General features: G+C 36.1%; 1 long non-coding RNA gene across 1 annotated transcript in view; it reads right to left on the bottom strand.

The window, feature by feature from the left end:
- Window positions 1-736: 736 nt before the first annotated feature.
- Window positions 737-24,984, bottom strand: part of LOC141278701 (uncharacterized) — a 220,931-nt gene continuing 196,683 nt past the window's right edge. Inside the window, exon 6 of the long non-coding RNA XR_012331750.1 lies at window positions 737-802. This is a non-coding gene — a long non-coding RNA (uncharacterized lncRNA). The remainder of the gene's footprint in view (window positions 803-24,984) is intronic.

The raw sequence follows: 24,984 nt of genomic DNA, 5'->3' as shown, positions 1-24,984 counted from the left end.
ACTGGCCTTTCAGACACACAAATGAATTAAGCTGTTATGCAATAGCAGTCAATTTTTTAAAAACTGGAAACTGTATCCTTATAATAAACCAACTCATGTATGAGGCAAAACCACCCCTTTCCTTCCTCTGTCAGCTGGCTGTAAAGACTCACGTGGCCATGAGTGTGAGCTGGGGGAGAACCACTGGCAAAACAATGGTGGATGACATGGTGTACCGTACACCATGCGAGATAAAAATCTTCCATGGATTTCTCATGCTCCTACATATGTTCTTGGGTGTGTCAAGAATGCAAGGTTAGGGCTTCCCTGGTGGTGCAGCGGTTGAGAGTCTGCCTGCCGATGCAGGGGACACGGGTTCATGCCCCGATCTGGGAAGATCCCACATGCCGCGGAGCGGCTGGGCCCATGAGCCATGGCCGCTGAGCCTGCGCGTCCGCAGCCTGTGCTCCGCAACAGGAGAGGCCACAACTGCAAAAAAAAAGGCCAGCGTACTGCAAAAAAAAAAAAAAAAAAAAAAAAAGAATGCAAGGTTATAACCACTCTTGGGCCATTTCTCAGGGTTGTGTTTGCAGTGAGAAATTGGGAAGGTTGAGGTAATATTTCTCCCAGAATAAGAAAAGTCAGTGTTTCTCAGCTGTGATGCTGTACAATATGCACAGTATTCATCTACTTCTTCCTGCATCACCACTTTAGGACCTGGGGGATAAGAGGAATCAATGCTAACAAGAATCTCATGCCGCCTGCTGTGCCATGAATGAAAAAGCTCTTTGTCTCTGTGTCAGGAGTTTCATGTCTTCTGTCCCTATCAATAAAACATACAGGTTAACTTAATCAGGTTCTGAGTAGTGTAAAATCCTAGCACCTGTCACTTAATAACGTAGCTCATGTTTGCTCACTTTTCCTGCTTATGATAAATCCTGGATATACTACTTCTATCATATGGTAGATTGCTGATGGGCCTAACAAACCTTACAATTTGTTGGTTCTGCATCACTCATCTTTTGATAAATACTCTGGCTGCACAGTAACTTTATTTTACATAGTTAGGTGCTCTATATTGATCTGGAACCAGTTGTATACTGGGTGGTATTAATCAAATAGGGTTTATATCTTTGGCAATAATAATTTGGACTTGTCCCAAAACCTAAATAAGGAGTGGATATATGGTGTGTATGTGTATGTGTGTAAGCATACTGTTGCATCTTCATTTTAGAGGTTTATAAATGTGTTTATGAAAGGTATACATTGAAGAAGTTAAAACTGTAAAGTCTTAAATGTTGTGTTAATCAGCATTCCAAAAATCTCCTGAGGCTTTCCTGATTCACTAGGATACATAGAAACTAGTAAGTTGTGGAATCAATGAATCTTAGCAGCAGAAATTTCAGTAGATACTCTCCAAGGGTTCTCCGATTAATATGTATATCTTACCTCAAGCATATTAAAAAGCAGAAACCTGTGTGAATTCATTTTGTCATAAAGAAAAATGTCCTTCAAACTCCATTATTTTGTCAATATAATGAAGTTTGGTAACTATCTCTACAACAGAGTTGATTTCGGCTGGTTATACTTTTCTTTTTTCATAATCATGTAACTACCTTTTCTTCAAATTTTATACATTCTCTAAGAAGTGCTACACTTTTTCTTACCAACTAATTTTTATCCACATTTTAAATAAAGATGAGAAATAGTAAAGTTTAGAGTAGTAGTAGTAAAAGAAGAAAAATTCAGTGTAAGGAGAAGCGAATTACCACAAGACACTAGGGGAAGATATAAAGTAGTAAATTAACAAATAGAGAGTACATGTCATATGTTTCCATTTCTATACAATTCTAGAAAGTACAGACTGATATATAGCAAAGAAACTGTCAACAACAAATCAATGACTGCTTGGAAATGGGAAGGGAGCAGTGAGAAGTTAAGAGGAGAGAGAAAATTTGGGTGGATGAACGACAACTTTCTTTTTATTGTGTTGATGGTTTCAGAGATATTTGCATCTACATCTATGTCTACATATTACTATTCAATATGTGCATTTTGTTTTGACAATTTACCTCAAGGCTGATGTTTAAAAATTAAAATTTAAAAAACATAACTTAAGAAGCCTCAAGTTTTTTCTAGTGGACACTTCTCTTTTTTCTTTTTCACATAACCAGAAATCAAGTGATAATGAGAATGTTAAGCACAATGCTATCTTGCTATTGAAGTTGAAGGAGAAATACTGGGGAGATAAGGTCAGCTTCATTCCAGATGCTTAATGAAGAACTAGGGGGACTACATCTCAGGACAATATGTAGATACAGGACAGAGTACAAACTTTTGTAAACACAGCTAAGAAAAAACAATGTAAAACTTGAAGTCTGACATGAAACTATTAATTAATGAATGGAAAATACTAATTTGATCCACCCAAAAGTTCTTAATAAGCTCTTACTGGTAGGATAGATTTGCAAAATCTATGAAAAGATGAAGAAACTGCATATACATGAAAGACTAATAATTTAATTTTTTCTAAAATTTATTTTTTACTCCATACCAGGCAATGTTTTAGGCACTGGAGATAGCAGTAAAGAAACAAGATCATGACCTTATGTAACTTAAATAATAACATTTTGATTATATTTCATGTAACAAGAGAGATATATTTCATTAATACGTGCGCTAGCTATCTTTTAAATATTTCCCTGTTTAGCTTCCGTACGTACTTTTTAAATATATGTATGTTTAAGGTTTAGTTCATCACTGTTAGACCATTGTTAATATCACTTTGGTTGTAGTACAACTCAGTATGTAAAGAAAATACATTTTGGTAATGTTTTGTGCTACTTGAGGAAGATCCTCACTTAGAGTTCTATAATTTTGTAGATCAACAAAAGGACTGATTTTGTTTTTTGTTATTTATTTTTGGCTGTTTTGGGTCTTCATTGCTGAGTGTGGGCTTTCTCTAGTTGCGTCAAGAGGGGGCTACTGTTCATTGTGGTACACAGGCTTCTCATTGTGGTGGCTTCTCTTGTTGTGGAGCACAGGCTCTAGGCGTGCGGGCTTCAGTAGTTGTGGCACACGGGCTCAGTAGCTGTGGCTCACAGGCTTTAGAAGACAGGCTCTGTAGTTGTTGTACACGGGCTTAGTTGCTCTATGGCATGTGGGATCTTCCCAGACTAGGGATCAAACCCGTGTCCCCTGCACTGGCAGGCGGATTCTTAACCACTGTGCCACCAGGAAAGTCCTAAAAGCACACTTGTGTGCTCAAATGTGGCTGACTTTTTATACTAGTGTGGTGTCTTTTACATTACAAATAAAAGTCATTTTGGCTACTGTGATTTTCTTTTTTCTTCCATAATGCTTGCTTTCTAAAATCTTAATTACATCTTAACCATATGATTGTCTTCTTTCTGATTTATATTTCATATAATCTTTAGCAAATAAATTATAAAGTAAAAATACAAAGCAAAAAAGTTAAAATCCTAACATGAACATATTGGCTTTTACAGATACAGTATTACTTCTGTGCCTGTATGACATATTCTATTTTCTACAACTTCATTATAAATATTACCTTTTTTCTCCCTTTATTTACATAGATATGTGTTCACCCAATAGTTTCTTTTCTTCATCATTTTCACATATATTTCCCAGGAAATAGTTATTAGAGGGCATAGCATTTTCTTATATTTCTATATATCATTTTCACAAATACTTTGTTTAAAAAGTAGAACGTATAACCAAGGAGTAAACTAGTTACCTGCTTTCCTATAACTTACTAGCACTTCATATCTCACATTTCTTTTGTGTTATGCTTGCAGCAGTGTAACCGAATCCCTCCCGTGTTTGTGAACTCCATCCATATTGAAAAGGTAATGAAAAACTGTCTCCATGATCAATGTTCAGGTTTTCTATGAATAAATGCTTCCTTATGTTTTATTCTATAAAGATTAATTATAATGCAAATACTCATCCTTTGGAAATGAAATGGAATGTGTTTACCTGAAAATACTTCTATATAGGGATGGTGGTTATGAATATTCTTCACTGGTCCTTTATCCCTGGAATAGCCACTTGTAATTGACTGTGGGCTGCAATTAGTGAAGGCTATTTATATCCCCAAGTTATAGAGAGCTCTATATGAAAAAAAATTAACGTGTTTGGCTTGGCTACCAAGAAATAAACATTGAGAAATTTTTCTTTTATTTCTCTTTTTAAGAGTATTCAATAACAATGGGTTTTCTCTTATAAAACATATAGTCATGTGGTAAATTACAAGAAATGGCTACCAATTTTTGTATTCCACTTTTGCAATGTCACATTGCAGCCTCCTACATAACCTGGTGGAGTCCATTCTTCTACCACTTGAATGTAGCCTAGACCACGTAATGTACTTTGGTAAGGGGACAATAAAAACTATGATGGGTGAATAGCTTTGGCTTATTCATTGGAGTTTACACACTTCTGCTCCTCAAACTCTCCCACCACATAAAGTAGCCCTCATTAGCCTGCTGGAGGATGAGGGATTCACCGGAGAGAGGCATCAGAGGTTTCTTATCATCTATCTCCATAATTCTCTGTTGAGATACCAGAGAATAATTAAGTTGAGCCCTGACTAGAAGGCGCATCCAGTCAAGCCCAGACAAAATTACACACCCACAGATTCATGAGCTAACAAAGTGATTATTATTTTAAGGTGTTAGTTTTGGGGGTGTTTTCTTAGGCAGCAAATGCTAACTGAATCAGTTATTAAGGTGAATTAATTTTAAAACTGCACACAAATTTGGCAATAACATTGTAAATAGTGACTTTTCCTGGATTTCTTCTTTACTGTTGATTATAATCACATAAAAATCCAGGATATACAGAAACATTATAAGATTGGGAAAGCAAAGAAAACCAAGAACTATAAGAAAGACCTCAGTTAAAAGCGGTGGATTGAACCTCTGTTCAATGTTTACCTTTGTTTCTTACCTAACTTCACTTAAAATATAAATGGAGAAATAACAAGTATAAACCTAAATGACAAATACTTGGAGAGGAAAGTCTAGAGGATTCTCAAATTATAGACAGAATATGGGGAACTTAGCAAATATAAAAGAACTGAACACCAAGTACCTACAGATGGGGGAGGCAATGAGAAAAATGCTAATCCATGTCACAGAACCAAGGCCAGGTGCAGATAGGGAAAGCATTGTGTAATGTGAATGGTTGAACTGAGACATGATAGAGAGAACAGAAGGACTGGTAAAAATTCTATAAAAGAAGATTTATGTTCCCAGTGGCCTTTCTTGTTTAATTTGTTGGTATAAGTAAACTGACTCAAACTCTGCAGGTGACATAAATTTTATTCTATGTAGAAACTGAAGCAGATATGGTCCATTCCCTGAAACAAGAGCCACAGAAGAGGAGAGACATCCTCTTAGGAGCCACATTCTAAAGAATGTGAGGAATTAATAGAAGGTTTCTTAGTGGAAAGTGAGATACCCAGGTCCTTATATTCTCAGAAGGAGAAGAACCAAATTTTGTTGATGAACTGGGGTTACAAATAACATACTTATAATCACAGAGTTTCTGATACTTGATTTTAGTGCTTCTCAAAGAAAAAAAAGACCAGAAAGAAATGATGGATATTTAATGAAAGCATTCTTCCCCATGTAAACTTAGGAGCTCAAAATCTACAACAAAATAAAGAAAAATGAATTCAAAAATTTTTTTTCAAAAGGAAGTTGAAAATAGAAACATTTTAGTAATATGTATAATAGTCTCAAATATACAAAAAAGGTATTGAATCCATTTGAAAAGATGTAATTTAAAAGGAACAGTCTGAGAGGATGAAGTGCTATTTGTCAACCTCAAAAGTGCAATAAATGATTCAGAAGGATAAGTTAAGGATATTTCCCACAGCGAAATTACAAAAAGGTCTAGAATAGTAAAATATTAAATATTCAGAGTGTTTCATCATGTGATTACTTGATATTTCAAAAGGTAAAAATCCATAAAAATTGAAGTTAAGAAAATTTGAAATAAATAATATAAAAAACAGTTCCCAGAAATACAACACATGATTTTTTAAAAGTTGGAAACATCTAACAGAAAATCGAGGTGGGGAAACACCATGCCAAGTCACTTCTTAATATATTTTCAGAACTTCTTGTGTCAGGTAGAAATCTACTAGAGGAAAAATTATAGATAACATATAAAATGTATAAAGTTTTATGGTACACATTATAAGACTTAATAGTAGACAACAGTGAATCTATGTCTTCAGACTTCTGTAAAGAAAATTATTTCCAAATTGGACTTTTATAATCAGAAAACCTGTCTCTCAAATATATGCCAATGATATTTTAGACATGTAAGAATGCAAGAACTATATCTTTCAGTAGCCCTTTATCAGTGATCTACCAGAGAAGGGCCCTAATCTAGGGAAGAGATAAATCTAAAAACAAAAGAGGCAAACAAGTTAGGCAAACAGAAAATAAGTTAATAAAATTTATCATGAGAGTTATAGATCAGGAATGGAGAGCAAGGGGACAAAAGATTCCACCTGGGATGTCTCCAGAAAGGAAACCAAAAAGAATCTGAGAGATTTCCTGATATGTCTAATATTGTCAAAAATGATAAGTAGTTTTAAAATTTTTGTTTGAGAATTTTGGAAGTAGTATTGATAAGTACATAGAAAACTATAAATAAATAAATAAATCCATCCATCCATCCATCTACCCATCCACCTATCTGGTGGGAGAGTTACAGAGTGATTATCCACTAATTATCCACTAATTGGCTCAGCGATAAAGAAATTGATTGAGCCCAAATACCTAGTTCATCTATATTGGGCATTTAAGGAAATGGTATTGCTTAGGTTGAGGTAGGTGTGTAAAAATTACTAAATCCTTATATTCTATAATAAAATATCAATAACAATATTTTAAAGTTATATTCATAAATTAAAATAGCAGTACCTCTTATTATTTTAAAAGATGATTGTAAATATCAGAGGAAAAAGTATGTGCTATATGTGTATGCCTTTAGAAAGATGTTCTGATGGGTTGGTAGGAGTCTATAATTTTTTATGTAGTTTCAAGATGCCCTCAAAATTATGGACATATTTTGGAAAAACTGTTTAAAAAATAAATGACTTCTTATTTAGTCTCGAATTTAATATGAACTTGGTTAAATACATTAAACAGATTTTTATTTTTGAGCATCTATTTTAGAGCCAGGACCCTAGGTTATTTCCAGGTAAAAGGACTGTCAGGAAGGAAAGATTAAAATGTAATTAGGAAACGACTATCAGAACAAATTCACATGGAATTATTTCTCTTCAAAATATCTTTTTTTTTTGAATAGTAGAGTTACACACTATATATGCTTCATATATAGCTATAAATAAGTAGAATTAAAATATATCATAAATCTCTACTGAAATGTATAAATTAATAAATAACACTCCTTTCCCTCAAACAAATTTTGGGTGAACAGATAATAAAAGTAGAAGAATGATGCATGGAGGACTGGATAAAAATGAGGCTATCTCATAAAACACGTTCCAGATACAAGATCAACCAAGAGTCATGTTGGAGGAGATTCTGCATCATTTCAGCCAGGCCTTAAAATATTGAGAAGAAATAAAAACTACTTAATAGCTATAGTCTTTATTCTTAATAAATCCTTAAAGGTACTTGAAAAGCCAGACAAAGGCCTGCAAAGAAATTGTCAATGAAACCTAAGAATTATGAAGAAGAAAAGTTTTGCTTGAAAGTTTGGTATATGTGGAAGACTTCATAAATTATACACAGTTTTTAAGAAACATGGCTCATGTTCTTTTATTTATACTAATAATTTGGAAATAGCAAATATAAATAAATAACTTTGAAATTAGGTAATAGGAAAAGGAAAACTAAAAAAAATATTTAGTGCTTAGTTAACAGTGCTTGGTTTCCCAGACCTTCCACTAATTAAGTATGTATTCTTGGATACTGAAGAAGTTTCCCTGGCATGTAAAACTCACAAGAAATTTGATTTAAAAATTACTGATTTTGATGTATTCTGAACAAGATATCTTCAGGTTTTTGAAACATATCAGCAATTTTCAAGTAATTTTCAAAGTGATAAAAAGGAGAGGTGATTAATTGAAATAATTGTTCAACTTTTCATAGATTTTGATTATTCTGTATATCTAAGTGATAACTTTTGATTTTGCATGAGCCATTACCGCTATTTAGAATTAGACTTCATTTTAAGGCCCCAAAACAGAAAGACTGGAAAAAATGCAAAAAACAGCTGTACTTTCCCCCAGAACAAATGCCATGGCTGACCTAGTAGTATTTAACAGCACTGAGAAATGAAAATTGATTTCCTTGTTAACAGTTTGAGTAAGTATCAGGTTATAGGTTTAACATAATAGGGCTTATCAGACCATCTGTTTTCTGGGTCCTGCATCCTGTATGGATGAGTCTTTGCTGGGTAGACCCCTGGAATCTGTTTTACACACCTCTCTGGTTACTGTTATATGCACTAATGTCTGAGATAGCTCTAGCAAAGTTTTCTAACTCATCCACTAACCTGATACAAGTTAATTGCAAACCCATTGTTTTAAAAAATGCTCATCGGGGCTTCCCCGGTGGCGCAGTGGTTGAGAATCTGCCTGCTAATGCAGGGGACACGGGTTCGAGCCCTGGTCTGGGAGGATCGCACATGCCGCGCAGCAACTAAGCCCATGAACCACAACTACTGAACCTGCGCATCTGGAGCCTGTGCTCCACAACAAGAGAGGCCGCAATAGTGAGAGGCCCACGCACTGTGATGAAGAGTGGCCCCCACTTGCCACAACTAGAGAAAGCCATCGCACAGAAATGACGACCCAACACAGCCCAAAAATAAATTAATTAAAAAATGCTCATAAAATTATATTAGCCTGAAGCCCTTAAATTTCAGAACATTTCTTATAAATAAATATGACATTTTAAAGGTATTTTGCAACCCAATGTGTAGCAAGCATACAGAAACACAGCCATTTAGGCTCATTTTCAATACATATTACTAGCATTAAATTTTGACTCTTTTTTCCCAAAACTTCACCTTGGAGAAATCAATCTGGGATAAACATAACTATTCATATAAACAGATCCTGATGGCAAAAGTAATATAGTTCAAAAGTAAGAAACACTGGCTAATGGGATTATGAAGGTTGGGAAGTTCAAAATCTGCAGTGTTAGTTGGCCATCAAGCTAGAGATCCAGGGAAGAGCTTTTATTGAAACTCAAATCCAAAAGCCATCTGCTGGTGGAATTCCTTCTTGCTCAGAGATCAGTCTTTTAATCTATTTAGGCCTTAAGGAAATTAGGATGAGGCCCATATTGTGGGCAGCAATCTGCTGTATTCAAAGTCCACTTTTTTACATGTTAACCTGATTTTTAAAAACCCTCACAGAAACATCTAGAATACTGTTTGAGCAAAAATTTGAGAACCATGACCCAGCCAGTTTGACCTAAAATTAAGTATCACCCGTGTTTTATATTTTGTACATATCAGGTAAAATATATTATTAAAATTTATTTCAATCATCTCCTTGTAGATCTTTTAATGTATCAGAAAATTTTAAATGACATATGGGCTTGAATTACATTTCTGTTGGACATTACTACTATAGACATTAGGATTGGATACAGAATATTCATAGGGAAATATAAGAAATTATACAGGGAATTGATAATAGTACTTATTTTGAGGTGACTGTGGGCAACTTTTAAAATGTTATTCTATGTAATCTTCTGTTTACTAAATAGTGTATAATTAACAGACATTACTGTTAAAAATGGAAAAATGCATTTACTATTCTATATAATTTAAATAATTATGTTTTATAGTAAAGTTTGCAGATTGACAGGAAAATAATCCTCAGGATTACATTTTTTGATTCAGTGGTGAGAGAAAATTCAGCTGAGTAAATAAATTTTATTAAGAACCTCAGAAATTTTTCCTAGGCCTTGTGCACTAAATAATGATTTTCTAAGTCTACATACTGATGATTCCTAAAAGTTTAACTATTTTTTAGCTTTGGCCAAATTACTGTGACATTTGATTCTAAAAATTGAGTATGTTTTAAAATTATTAAAAAATTATCTGACATTATGAAAAGAAAGACACTTTCAGTTTTTATCTTTTCATTTTGAGATTTGCTTCTCCATTTGGGCTTGTGTATTTTTAAAGTTTCTTTTCCTTCTCTTGCTCCTAGAGTTATAACGGTAGGGTTAAAATGCTACTGCTTCTGTGGTATTTCTATGCAAGATTGTACTTCAGAGCAAAATGAATTTTGTTGTTGTTTTTTTGTTTTTTGTTTTCTGTTTTTGCGGTACGTGGGTCTCTCACTGTTGTGGCCTCTCCCGTTGCAGAGCACAGGCTCCGGATGCAGGCCCAGCGGCCATGGCTCACGGGCCCAGCTGCTCTGCAGCATGTGGGATCTTCCTGGACCGGGCAACGGACCCGTGTCCCCTACATTGGCAGGCGGACTCTCAACCACTGTGCCACCAGGGAAACCCGTAAAATGAATTTTAAATGCAAAACAAAGCCATCATCCTACGATGACTGAAATATAACAGTCTGAGCATAAGGAAAAACTAAGCTAATTAAAACAATCTGCAAGACTCAATTAAAAATAATACCTTTGAGAAAGAGAAATGTACATTGAATTAGATTTTACTTTTGTGAAAATAGACAAATGAAGTTTTGAGTATTAAATACATCAGTTACTTGAAAGGTTTATATTAACTATATTAATTATTCTTTAAAATGCACTGAAAATTAAGTGGAAAACATCATCAAAGCTAAAAGCAAGGGGAGATTCACTTAAATAACTGAGTATTAATGGGTTTATTATTGTGTTTCATGTTGAAGAATTAGAATATTTTACTATAGATTCTGCTTTGTGGAACTTGAGACATTCTTTCATTCATTTTAAACAACATTGATAATATTTTTAACTGCCTGCTATTTCTAAGTTATATATATTAATTATACTAGTAATCATATAAAATGTATTAATTAATTATAAGTTAGTATATAATATATATAAATTAATTTTCAATTTGAGAGAGCTATGGTCATTATCAATACTATTATATAAATGTATTAAGGAACAGTTTTTAAATTTTTATAAAGTTTATCATTATCATCCTTACATGGGTCTCTGGGTAGTGGGAGTGATTGTCACTAAAACATTTTAAAGAAGAAATAAATTTCACAGATTAAAAAAAAAAATCAAATTTATAAAATTAGTAAGCCTAGTTTTGGATATAAGAACTTTGGGTTTTTACCCATGGTAGACAGACTTCTAGGGTGGCCCTTTCATGATCCTACCTCCTGATGTTCATATCCTTCACTTGAGTGTGGTGGGACTTATGACCTGCTTCTAATCAATGGAACATGACAGAGATGATGGGAGATATGATGTCACTTCATAATTCTGTTACATTATAATGAAAGACCACATTCTTAGCAGACAGACTGCTAAGAAACTCTCTCCCTATTTGGCTTTGAATAAGCAAGCAGTCGGTTTGGGAAGTCCATTTGGCAAGGATCTGAGGGCAGCTACTAGGAGCTGAGATAGACCTCCAGCTGGCACTTAGCAAGAAGCTGGCACCTCAGTCCTAAGGACATAAGGAAATGAGTTCTGCCAACAACCTGAATGTGCTTAGAAGTGGATTCTTCCCAATTTGAGCCTCCAGATGAGAATACATGCCAGCTGAAGCCTTGGTTGTAGCCTTGTGAAGCCTTCCCCAGAAGACCTCAATAAGTAGAGCTCAATTTCTGACACACAGAAACTGTGAAATAATAAATGTGCATTGTTTTTAACATTAAGATTGTGATAATTTGTTAAGAAGCAAATAATTAACTAATACAGATTTTGGTACCCTGAAGTAGGATGCTGGTGTAATAAATACCTAACCATGTAGAAGTAGCTTTGGAAGAAGGCAGTGGGTAGAGGCTGGAGAACTTCTGAGAAGCATGACAGAGAAATCCTATACTGTTTTGAATAGGCTATTACCATTCAATAGGATGCTAACAGTGAGAGCTTAAAAGCATGTGATGTTATTGGAAGCTAGAGGAAGAAGGATCCTTGTTATGTAGTGACAGAAACTTTAGCAAAATTATCTCATGAGATATATGGAAAGCAGAATTTTAAGTGATGAACTTGAATATACAGTAAGTCTGCTACATATGAACCTTCAAGCTGTGAACTTTCAAAGATGCAAAAATGCATTTGCATGTCCAGTCATATGTTAGTTCACGTGTCTGGTGTCCACTGTCACATACATGCACCCTTTACAAGTGGTTGTACTTTTGTGTACTTTTACTATACAGTACTGTATGGAGTACAGTAGTATAGTATCTTTATTTCAAGCCCAGGATGAACAGAAGCAAGTGTAAAAGCAGCAGTGATGTAGCTGGTACAGTTAAGAAGCGCCAAGAAATAACGATGGAAACAAAAGTGAAAATAATTGAGAGAATGGAGCAAGGTGAAAAGATGGTAGACATCTCTCATTCTTATAACATGAATCACTCAACCACTGGCATGATTCTAAAGAACACGGACAAGATCATGGAACACGTGAAGTCTGCTGTGCCGACAATAATATCAAAGAAGCATGGAAAAGTGATGGAGGAGATGGAGAAACTCCTCAGTGTGTGTATACAAGATCAGCATCAGTGTCGAGTCCCACTCAGCTTAATGCTGATTCAAGAGAAAGCTAAAAGCCTGTATGAAGACTTGAAGAAGAAACACGGCGAAGAATCAGAGGGTGCATCTTTTAATGCCAGTCATGGCTGGTTTCATGGGTTCATGGCTAGAGCCAACATTCACAACATAAAAGTAACTGACGAGGCAGAGAGTGCAGATATGGTAACTGCCCGGGAATTTCCTAAATCACTTTGAGAAATTACTGATGAAGGCACATATTTTCCTGAGCAGGTTTTTAATGTGGATGAGACAGGATGCCAGACCGAAGTTACATCAGTGAGGAGGAAAAGTTGATGCCAGGCTATAAAGCAGCAAAAACAGGCTAACTCTATGGTTTGGTGGCAATGCTTCTGGCGATATGAAGCTGAAGCCTCTCTTAGTTCATCATTCAGAGAAACCAAGAGCCCTTAAAAACATAGCTAAGGGCTCTCTTCCTGTTGTGTGGAAGGGTAACCCCAAAGCCTGGGTTACACAGGCTATTTTCCAGAACTGGTTTTTCAATTACTTTATCCCAGAGGTAGAGAAATATTTACTGGAGAAGCGTATCCCATTCAACATTCTCTTGCTGTTTGACAATGCTCTGGGCCACCTCCCATTCATGGACGACTTTCATCCCAACGTCAAAGTAGTGCATCTGCCACCAAATACTACGTCGCTCATCCAACCTATGGACCAGGAAGTTATAGCGACTTTCAAGAAATATTATTTATGTCACACTTTTCATCAGGCAGCAAAGGCAAGTGATGAATCAGGAACAACCTTGTGACAATTTTGGAAGGATTATAACATCTACAAGGCCATAAAAAACATTGACTTTGCTTGGTGTGAGGTTACAGCCATCACCATGAATGGGGTTTGAAAGAACCTGTGCCCGTAGTTTGTTCATGAAATTTGTGGATCTGAGAATGTGGATGAGGAGTCCAAAGAGGTCTTCAGTAACTTAGTGACCCTCAGTGAGAAGCTGGAGCTAGATCTGCAAGAGGACGACTTCACTGAATTCCTTGCTGTGCAACATGAGGAGCTTACTAATGAAGACCTGATGGAAGTGGAGGCCCAGAGAAAGGATGAAGGGAGACAAGAGGAAGGAGAAGTAACTGAAGAACTGAAGAGATTCACGATGCAGGAAATGACAAGGGGATTTTCTTTGAGGAGGCACTGTTAGTTTTTGAGGCACAGGACCAGAACGTAGAACAGTACATGAAGGTTGCAGCAGCAGTTCATAATGCAATCCAGTGTTCCCATGTCATCTATGACAAGAAAAAAAGAGCTACTATGCAGACATCACTGGATCATTTTTTCAAGGGGGTAGATAGAACTGAATCCAGCAAGGAATCAGAACCTGTGCCATCAACATCAGGCGTGAGTGAAATTGCAGCTTGCCCTCCATCTCCTATCGCTGACCATCCTTCAGTTCTACCATCTCCCATTTCCTCTTCCTCCTCCAGTCAGTAACTCTTCTTGCCTTTTCACTTGATGCCAGCCCCTGTATGCCAGCTGTTGTACTGTACTACTGTACTTTTCAGGGTACTGTACTGTAAGATTAAAAATATTTTTTTGTTCATTTTTTATGTATTATTTGTGTGAAAAGTATTATAAACCTATGACAATACAGTACTATATAGCCGATTGCATTAGTTGGGTACCTAGGCTAACTTTGTTGGACTTACCAACAAACTGGACTTACGAATGCACTCTTGGAATGAAAATCGTTTGTATGTAAGGGACTTACTGTATAGTTAAAGAGATTTCCAAGAAAAGTACTGAATGCCTACTGGCTTCTTCTTACTGATTACTGTAAAATGCTAAAGGAGAGAGATGAATTGAAGAAACAACTGTTAAATAAAAAGGAAACAGGACCTCATAATTTTGAAAATTCTCAACATTCCCAGGTAGCCAGGATGCTAAAACTGAGAACTGGCTTTCAATCAATGTTTAAAAAGTGTGAACTAGAGAAAAAGACAAGGATTGACTCTACAACATTTTCCTAAAACTGCAAAAAGATCGAAAGGTCAGAGTATTCAGCCATGCAAAGTGTTCTTTGGAAATAGTAAAGACTCTTAATCTTATGCCTCACATACTTTCTCAATAAACCATAGAGGCTCTAGGAAGCTTAATGGGGTTGTCCCTCAGCCATCTCAGCAGGATCCCCTGGTAGTGAAGGGCTTATTTTGAAAAGATCTATATGTGTAGTTGATAGAGTGAACCCCTGTAAAATCCACTAAAGCCCTACAGTTTTCTGAGACATTTGTTTCTTCAACAACACTGCCGACTTGAACTAAAAGAAGAGGAAAGTTCAAAAGAAAGAAGGTTGTCAAAGTCTCAAAAGTCTACTGACAGGAAGCAGGCTGATAAAATAGGTGCTACCTCTCATGAAAAAGGAAGAGTGACTTGGAGAACAAAATCAAGGACCCAGAGACAGCTGAGCGGCATGGACAATTCTTCCTAGGTATTGAAACCTAATCAAGGAAAGAGCCAACATTTGCCCAGCTATATTTCAAAATTGCTATAGACCATGGACTCCTTTGTGACTCTCATTTATGGATGAATGTTTATAGCTATTATCTCATGCCTGTCACTGTATGTTGCATGTATGGGGGAGGGGGAGAAAACCAGTCTCTTCAGTTTTACAGATCAATGTAATTTTACAGGAACTACACCTAAGTAACCTCATCCAAATATAGACTTAATTTAGATCCTGTACATTGAACAGACACTGTAATCAATTTATTATTGGGACTTGGGACATGCGATGGTGAATGTATTTTTCATTTGAGAGGAAAAAGAATCACTGGGAGCTTTAGTGTAGACTGTGGCAGAGACTCCAGAGTGGTCCTCCATAATTCCTGCCTGCTGGTCTTCACACCCTTTTATAACAAGCCCCCATCAAGCACTCGCATGTGGTTAGGTCCTCTAACTTCTAATGAATAAAATATAGCAAAGTTGGTGGAACAGCACTCCTGTGATTATGTTACATTATATAAGAACCCATATTTCTAGCTGACTGGCTCTGGAGATTCTTTACCTAACTGCCCTGGAAGAAGTAAGCAGCCATGTTGCAAAACCCACCTGGCCAAGATCTAAGGGAAGTTTTCTGCCAATAGCCAACAAGAAATTGGAGCCCTAAGTTCTATACATGTAAGGAAATGAATTCTACCAACACTTTAATTGAACCTGGAAGTGGACTTTTTCTTAATTTTCACAAAAGAATGAATTCTAGCAGATACCTTGATTGCAGCCAGGTGAGATTCTTAGCAAAATACCTAGATAAACCTTGTCACTCCTGACCCACAGATATAATAAAGTGTGTTGTTTCAAGCCACCCAGTTTGGGCAATTTGTTACACAGCAGTAGAAAACCAACACAGGACCAAGAAAGAGTATGATGAAAATCAAGTCCTACTTTTGACTAAACTTCGACTTCCTTAGTAAGGAAAGTTAGGATATTAACAACATATATCTCGTAAGATTTTGGTTTGAGGGATAAGGCATTTTAAGTGTGTAGCATAACTTATATAGCTTTTTAGTTTTATAAAATAGTAGTCCTAAGTTAATAATATTAGAATTGTTGTTAAGCACTACAAGTATATAACTGCTAAGTGCTGGATAGGTTCAAGATTGAATCTTCTGATACAGGATTATTTTAATTAAAAAAATAGACTTTCTGAAAAGATTGGAGGCCATCACTACATGACACCTATTTGCTCCCCCTGCTGTCCCAGCAGCTGTTCCCAGTTCTAGTTCCTTGATCGTTATGTACGATGTGGATGTTCTGCACTCGATGGAGCTAAAGGGAATTTTAAAGACTGATTTTTTGGTAAAACTTTTATTTGAGATTTTATGTTATCCATAATAGAATGTACTCATTGAATTTTCTTATTCTGTACAAGAATGTGAACAGATTCATATGCTGTCATTAGAAGTATTAATGGTGTTTCCCTCTGATTTTGTTTACCTTTAAAAAGTTTTATTTAAAAAAAAAAGATCACATACCTTAGGAGATGACACATAACTGAAAGTATGCAATGTTGTATCATGTGGCAGACACAATACAGTTCTAGAGAGTTGGCCCAGAAATCTCCAGGGAATTGATCATTATGGAATTTGGCCTCAGTATTGAATATATTACTGACATATGCTATGTGTTATTTCATGCTTGTAATTATACGTAATTTGCTACACACACACACACAAAATAGACTTTCTGTTTTATTTTTATCTGAGGCATAAACATTCTAAATGAAGGCCAGTCACCTGAAGCAAAATGCCAGCTTCCCTACTGTTTAAAAAAAATGGCATATAAAATAGAATAGTGAATGCTTACTTAGCAAAAGCCAAGATCTGACTTCAGCTCCTCTGATACAAAATCTAGAATAGAGTTGACCACAGAATGATAGTTGACAAAGGTCCTTGATTCTTCAGCTCCAGATTTTTTTAATACTCAAAAATTCATAAGCAAGATTAAAGTTTTCCGCATATTCTTTAAAGACAATTATGGATAAATTATAGAGTGACAGAAAAAATGTTGAGAGGAGGTTACTGAATTAGAGACAGGAATTTGTATTACTATTTCCATTACTGTGTATAATACAGGTGCTGTGTGAATGCTAATGACAATGGCAATGCTTGAATATTTATATTTAAAACAGAAGTTATTGCAGACATTGTGTGAAGGCATAAAAGCTGAAAGAAGCAATTTAAAAATATCTGTGTGTAGATAACTGCAGAATGGCTCACTCTTATGTGCCTTACTGTGCATAAGAGACTGGAATGCTAAGGACTGGGCTTTCCAAACTTCCAAAATATTCAGATCTTGCATAGAACATAGCTTCTGCCAAGCAGTGCATGTGGACCAGATTTTGCAGATAGATATGGATATTTTGGGTCATGCCTCTATAGCTGTTTTGTAAGAAGTGCAGAAGCAAAGCCATAACTGAGTGATCAGTTTTTTAGCCAGCTTTGTGGATGTCACAGTTGGGTCGATCAATCTGGTTGCAGGGGCTGTAAAAAACTAGTGTGGTCTTGGAGCCAGTACTCTTGGCGTGGCTTCCTGATTACTCAGCTTTGAAATCCTGGAATTCACCACTGTTCCCTTGAAAGACTGTTTGCTTTGCTGTTCTGAGAGAAAGAGAGTCTACTAATGATGCTCTTCCAACAAATGTAAACCTCCTAGTTCTCTGAATTAAATAATTTTCTGCTTAAATTAGAATGGATTCTTGTTGTCAGAAACTAACAGAAAACATTGAGAAATTTAAAAATATATATCTAAGATTTCTATTTTTTCATTACTAAAATACTGTGTTAATATATGTAAATATATCTGAAAGCATAGAGATCATATAGTCTATTTAAGTAACATAAGTAAAAAAATTATGTCACCACAATATTTACCATTTTAATAGCTATCATCATACATAGAATATGAATACTTAATAATTAATGCAATCCTTCCATCATTGCTGGGCATTTGGCAATGGTTAATTTTTGGTGAAAAATAACCACACAAGATAACTGGTGACATAAATCAGGACTATAATTTCTGATTATTTAATAATTCATATTTATATTAATTTCTGAATGAATATTTTGAATATTTAATTAATATTTTCACTGATATTCAAGAACAATTTACACTCCTAGAACATCTTTGATAGTATCAAAAAAATTTGTCTTCTATGGATGATGTAAAGTTATAGCCAAATATATTTTACTTTGCTTTGGTTAGTGTTCTTAAATAATTAGTAAGACTCATCAATTTAAATATAACAAATGGCCAACAATGTCACCTTTTGTGTTTTTCACATACTTGACGTTGAACAAATGATTGCTTTACTATTTAAACTTAAAAAATTTTGGAAGAAAACAATTCTTCTAAGTGGTAAATACATTATATTCATACCTTAAAACCATTAGTGCAAAGACTGACAAATTTGACTATACATTAAAAAATTACATAGAAGAATGTATTCTAGGCAAAAAATAACAAAACATGCCAAATGTTAGGTACACACTTTTGGGATATGGTGTATCCCATGGTACTGATCCTCCTGTTAGCAACTGCCAGGGCATTCTCTAGTTACACTGTGGTCTCAAGTCAATTTCTATATGTAAGCTCCATTTAGCTTTCCTTATTCTATGCTTAGTAACTGGGGTCATACGTATTGTGACCTTAGATATGATACTGACCATTGTTTAGGATACTCAAATCTAATGAACTTCATTTGTGTGAGCAGAGTGTTGGAACTTATCTTCTGGCTCTAGGGTTTTTTGCCCCACCAGCCTCTTAAAAGCAACACCACCCAATCTTGGCTCTGAGAGATAATAGAGATGCATATGTGAACATAAAAATTAAATCTATGCTATCCAAATGAGACAATGAAGGAAAAGCCCAATGTTCAGTTGTGTCCCATTTGTCCTTCATTTTTTTATCAGACAAACAAACACATTAGAATCAGAAAAATGATTTAAAGTGTCTCCTACTGCAAAGACCTTCGAGATGGCAGAGGAGTAGCACATGGAGATCACCTACCTCACCACAAATACATCAGAAATACATCTACATGTGGAAAAACTCCTACGGAACACCTACTGAATGCTGGCAGAAGACCTCAGACCTTACCAAAAGGGTCTTCATGCTCTGGCTGGGTGTCAGGGCTGTGCCTCTGATGTGCGAGAGCCGAGTTCAGGATACTGGTCCACCAGAGACCTCCTGGCTCCAAGTAATATCAAACAGCAAAAGCCCTCCCAGAGTTCTCCATCTCAATGCTAAGACCTAGCTCCACTCAAAGACCAGCAAGGTACAGTGCTGGACACCCTATGCCAAACAGCTAGCAAGACAGGAACACAACCCCACCCATTAGCAGAGAGGCTGCCTAAAATCAAAATAAGGTCACAGGGCTTCCCTGGTGGCACAGTGGTTGAGAGTCCGCCTGCCGATGCAGGGGGCACGGGTTCGTGCCCCGGTCCGGGAAGATCCCACATGCCGCGGAGCAGCTGGGCCCGTGAGCCATGCCCGCTGAGCCTGCGCGTCCGGGGCCTGTGCTCCGCAGCGGGAGAGGCGACAGCAGTGAGAGGCCCGCGTACCACAAAAAAAAAAAAAAAAAAAAAAAATAAGGTCACAGACACCTCAAATCACACCAACGGATGCGGTCCTGCCCACCAGAAAGACAAGATCCAGGCTCATCCATTAGAACACAGGCAACGGTCCCCTCCACCAGGAAGCCTACACAACCCACTGAAATAACCTTACCCACTGGGGGAAGACACCAAAAACAATGGGAACTACAAACCTGCGGCCTACAAAAGGAGACAGCAAACACAGTAAGTTAAGCAAAATGAGAAGACAGAGAAACACACAGAAGATGGAGCAAGGTAAAAGCCCACCAGACCAAACAAATGAGGAGGAAAGAGGCAGTCTACCTGAAAAAGAATTCAGAATAATGATAGTAAAGATGATGTAAAACTTGGAAACAGAATGGAGAAAATATAAGAAACATTTAACAAGGACCTAGAAGAACTAAAGAGCAAACAAACAATGATGAACAACAAAATAAATGAAATTTAAAATTCTCTAGAAGGAATCAATAGCAGAATAACTGAGGCAGAAGAACAGATAAGTGATCTGGAAGATAAAAGAGTGGAAATAACTACTGCAGAGCAGAATAAAGAAAAAAGAATGAAAATAATTGAGGACAGTCTTAGAGACCTCTGGGACAACATTAAACAAACCAACTTTAGAATTATATGCATCCCAGAAGAAGAGAAAAAGAAAGAGACTGAGAAAATATCTGAAGAGATTATAGTTGCAAAATTCCATAATATGGGAAAGGAAATAGTCAATCAAGTCGAAGAAACACAAAGAGTCCTATAGAGGGTAAATCCAAGGCAAAAACACACCAAGACAAATATTAATCAAACTATCAAAAATTAAATACAAAGAAAAAATATTAAAAGCAGCAAGGGAAATACAACAAATAACATACAAGGCAATCTCCATAAGGTTAACAGCTGATCTTTCAGCAGAAACTCTGCAAGCCAGAAGGGAGTGGCAGGACATATTTAAAGTGATGAAAGGGAAAAACCTACAACCAAGATTACTCTACCCAACAAGGATCTCATTCAGATTTGATGGAGAAATTAAAATCTTTACCGACAAGCAAAAGCCAAGAGAATTCAGCACCACCAAACCAGCTTTACCAAAAATGCAAAAGGAACTTCCCTAGGCAGGAAACACAATAGAAGGAAAAGACCTACAATAACAAACGCAAAACAATTAAGAAAATGGTAATAGGAACGTACGTATCAATTACTACCTAAAATGTAAAGGGATTAAATGCTCCAACCAAAAACACAGACTGGCTGAATGGATACAAAAACAAGACTCATATATATACTGTCTACAGGAGACCCACTTCAGACCTAGGGACACACACAGACTGAAAATGAGGAGATGAAAAAAGATATTCCATGCAAACAGAAATCAAAAGAAAGCTGGAGGGCTTCCCTGGTGCCGCAGTGGTTGAGAGTCCGCCTGCCGATGCAGGAGACACGGGTTTGTGCCCCAGTCCAGGAAGATCCCACATGCCATGGAGTGGCTGGGCCCGTGATCCATGGCTGCAGAGTTTGCGCATCGGAAGCCTGTGCTCCACAATGGGAGAGGCCACAACAGTGAGAGGCCCGCGTACCGCAAAAAAAAAAAAAAAAAAGAAGAAAGAAAGCTGGAGTAGCAATTCTCATATCAGACAAAACAGACTTTAAAATAAAGACTATTACAAGAGACAAAGAAGAACACTACATAATGAACAAGGGATCAATCCAAGAAGAAGTTATTACAATTGTAAATATTTATGCACCCAACATAGGAGCACCTCAATACATAAGGCAAATGTTAACAGCCATAAAAGGGGAAATCGACAGTAACACAATCATAGTAGGAGACTTTAACACCCCACTTTCACCATGGAAAGATCATCCAAAATAGAAATAAATAAGGAAACAAAAGCTTCAAATGATACATTAAACAAGATGGACTTATTTGATATTTATGGGACATTCCATTCAAAAACAATAGAATACATGTTCTTCTCAAGAGCTCGTGGAACATTCTCCAATATAGATGATATCTTGGGTCAATAATCAAGCCTTGGTAAATTTAAGAAAATTGAAATCACATCAAGTATCTTTTCTGAACACAATGCTATTAGACTAGATATGAATTATAGGAAAAAATCTGTAAATAATAGAAACACCTGGAGGCTAAATAATACACTACTAAATAACCAAGACATCACCAAAGAAATCAAAGAGGAAATCAAAAAATACCTAGAAACAAATGACAATGAAAACATGAAGACCTAAAACTTCTGGGATGCAGCAAAAGCAGTTCTAAGAGGGAAATTTATAGCAATCTTACCTCAAGACCAAGAAACATCACAAATAAACAACCTAACTTTACACCTAAAGCAATCAGAGAAAGAAAAACAAAAACACCCCAAAGCTAGCAGAAGGAAAGAAATCATGAAGATCAGATCAGAAATAAATGAAAAAGAAATGAAGAAAACAAGAGCAAAGATCAATAAAACTAAAAGCTGTTTCTTTGAGAAGATAAAAATATTGATAAACCATTAGCCAGGTTCTTTAAGAAAAAAGGGAGAAGACTCAATAAAATTAAAAATGAAAAAGGAGAAGTAACAATGGACGCTGCAGAAATACAAAGGATCATGACAGATTACTACAAGCAACTATATGTCAATAAAATGGACAACATGGAAGAAATGGACAAATTCATAGAAAAGCACAACCTTCCGAGATGGAATCAGGAAGAAAGAGAAAATGTAAACAGACAAATTACAATCACTGAAATTGAGACTGTGATTAAAAATCTTCCAAGAAACAAAAGTCCAGGAGCACATGGCTTCAAGGGAAATTCTATCAAACATTTAGAGAAGAGCTAACACCTATCCTTCTCAAACTCTTCCAAAATATAGAAGAAGGAGGAACACTCCCACTCTCATTCTACGAGGCCACAATCACACTGATACCAAAACCAGACAATGATGTCACAAAGAAAGAAAACTACAGGCCAATATCACTGATGAATGTAGATGCAAAAATCCTCAACCAGTTACTAGCAAACAGAATCAACAGCACATTAAAATGATCATACACCATGATCAAATGGAGTTTATTCCAGGAATGCAAAGATTCTTCAATATACACAAATCAATGAATGTGATACACCATATTAACAAACTGAAGGAGAAAAACCATATGAATATCTCAACAAATGCAGAAAAAGCTTGCAACAAAATTCAACGCCCATTTATGATAAGCACCCTCCAGAAGGTAGGCACAAAGGGAACTTACCTCATCATAATAAAGGCCATATATGACAAACCCACAGCCAACATTATTCTCAGAGGTGAAAAACTGAAACCATTTCCTCTAAGATCAGGAACAAGACAAGGTTGTCCACTCTCACCACTATTATTCAACATAGGTTTGGAAGTTTTAGCCACAGCTATCAGAGAAGAAAAAGATATAAAAGGAATCCAAATCAGAAAAGAAGAAGTAAAGCTGTCACTGTTTGCAGATGACATGATACTATACATAGAGAATCCTAAAGATGCTACCAGAAAACTAATAGAGGTGATCAATGAGTTTGGTAAAGTAGCAGGAGACAAAATTAATGCACAGAAATCTCTGGCATTCCTATACACTAAGGATGAAAAATCTGAAAGAGAAATTAAGGAATCACTACCACTTACCATTGTAACAAAAAAAATATAATACCTAGGTATAAACCTACCTAAGGAGACAAAAGACCTGTATGCAGAAAACTTTAAGACACTGATGAAAGAAATTAAAGAGGATACAAACAGATGGAGAGATAAACCATGTTCTTAGATGGGAAGAATCAACACTGTGAAAATGACTCTACTACCCAAAGCAATCTACAGATTCAATGCAATCCCTATCAAACTACCACTGGCACTTTTCACATAACTAGAACAAAAACTTTCACAATTTGTATGGAAACACAAAAGACCGTGAATAGCCAAAGCAATCTTGAGAACGAAAAACGGAGCTGGTGGAATCAGGCTCCCTGACCTCAGACTATACTACAAAGCTACAGTAATCAAGACAGTATGCTACTGGCACAAAAACAGAAAGATCAATGGAAGAGGATAGAAAGCCCAGAGATAAACCCAGGCACATATGGTCACCTTACCTTTGATAAAGGAGGCAAGAATATACAATGGAGAAAATACAGGTTCTTCAATTAATGGTGCTGGGAAAACTGGACAGCTACATGGAAAAGAATGAAATTAGAACACTCCGTAACACCATATACAAAACTAAACTCAAAACGGATTAAAGACCTAAATGTAAGGCCAGACACTATAAAACTCTTAGAAGAAAACATAGGCAGAACACTCTATGACATAAATCACAGCAAGATCCTTTTTGACCCACCTACTAGAGAAATGGAAATAAAAATAAACAAATGGGACCTAATGAAACTTCAAAGCTTTTGCACAGCAAAGGAAAACATAAACAAGATGAAAAGACAGCTCTCAGAATGCAGAAAATATTTGCAAATGAAGCAACTGACAAAGGGTTAATCTCCACAATTTACAAGCAGCTCATGCAGCTCAATATGAAAAAAACAAACAACCCAATCCAAAAATGAGGAGAAGAGCTAAATAGACATTTCTCCAAAGAAGATATACAGACTGCCAACAAACACATGAAAGGATGCTCAACATCACTAATCATTAGAGAAATACAAATCAAAAGTATAATGAGGTATCACCTCACATCAGTCAGAATGGCTATCATCAAAAAATCTACAAACAATAAATGCTGGAGAGGGTTTAGAAAAAAGGGAACCTTCTTGCACTGTTGGTGGGAATGCAAATTGATACAGCCACTATGGAGAAGAGTATGGAGGTTTCTTTAAAAACTAACAATAGAACTACTATACAACCCAGCAATCCCACTACTGGGCATATACCCTGAGAAAACCATAATTCAAAATGAGTCATGTACCACAATGTTCATTGCAGCTCTATTTACAATAGCCAGGACATGGAAGCAACCTAAGTGTCCATCAACAGATGAATGGATAAAGAAGATGTGGCATATATATACAATGGAATATTACTCAGGCATAAAAAGAAATGAAATTGAGTTATTTGTAGTGAGGTGGATGGACATAGAGTCTATCATACAGAGTGAAGTAAGTTAGAAAGAGAAAAACAAATA

The sequence above is a fragment of the Tursiops truncatus genome, chromosome 5 (genome assembly GCF_011762595.2).
Source record: "Tursiops truncatus isolate mTurTru1 chromosome 5, mTurTru1.mat.Y, whole genome shotgun sequence".
Lineage (NCBI taxonomy): Eukaryota > Metazoa > Chordata > Mammalia > Artiodactyla > Delphinidae > Tursiops > Tursiops truncatus.
Note: the sequence above shows the minus strand (reverse complement) of the source record. Positions and strands in the feature narration are given on the sequence as shown.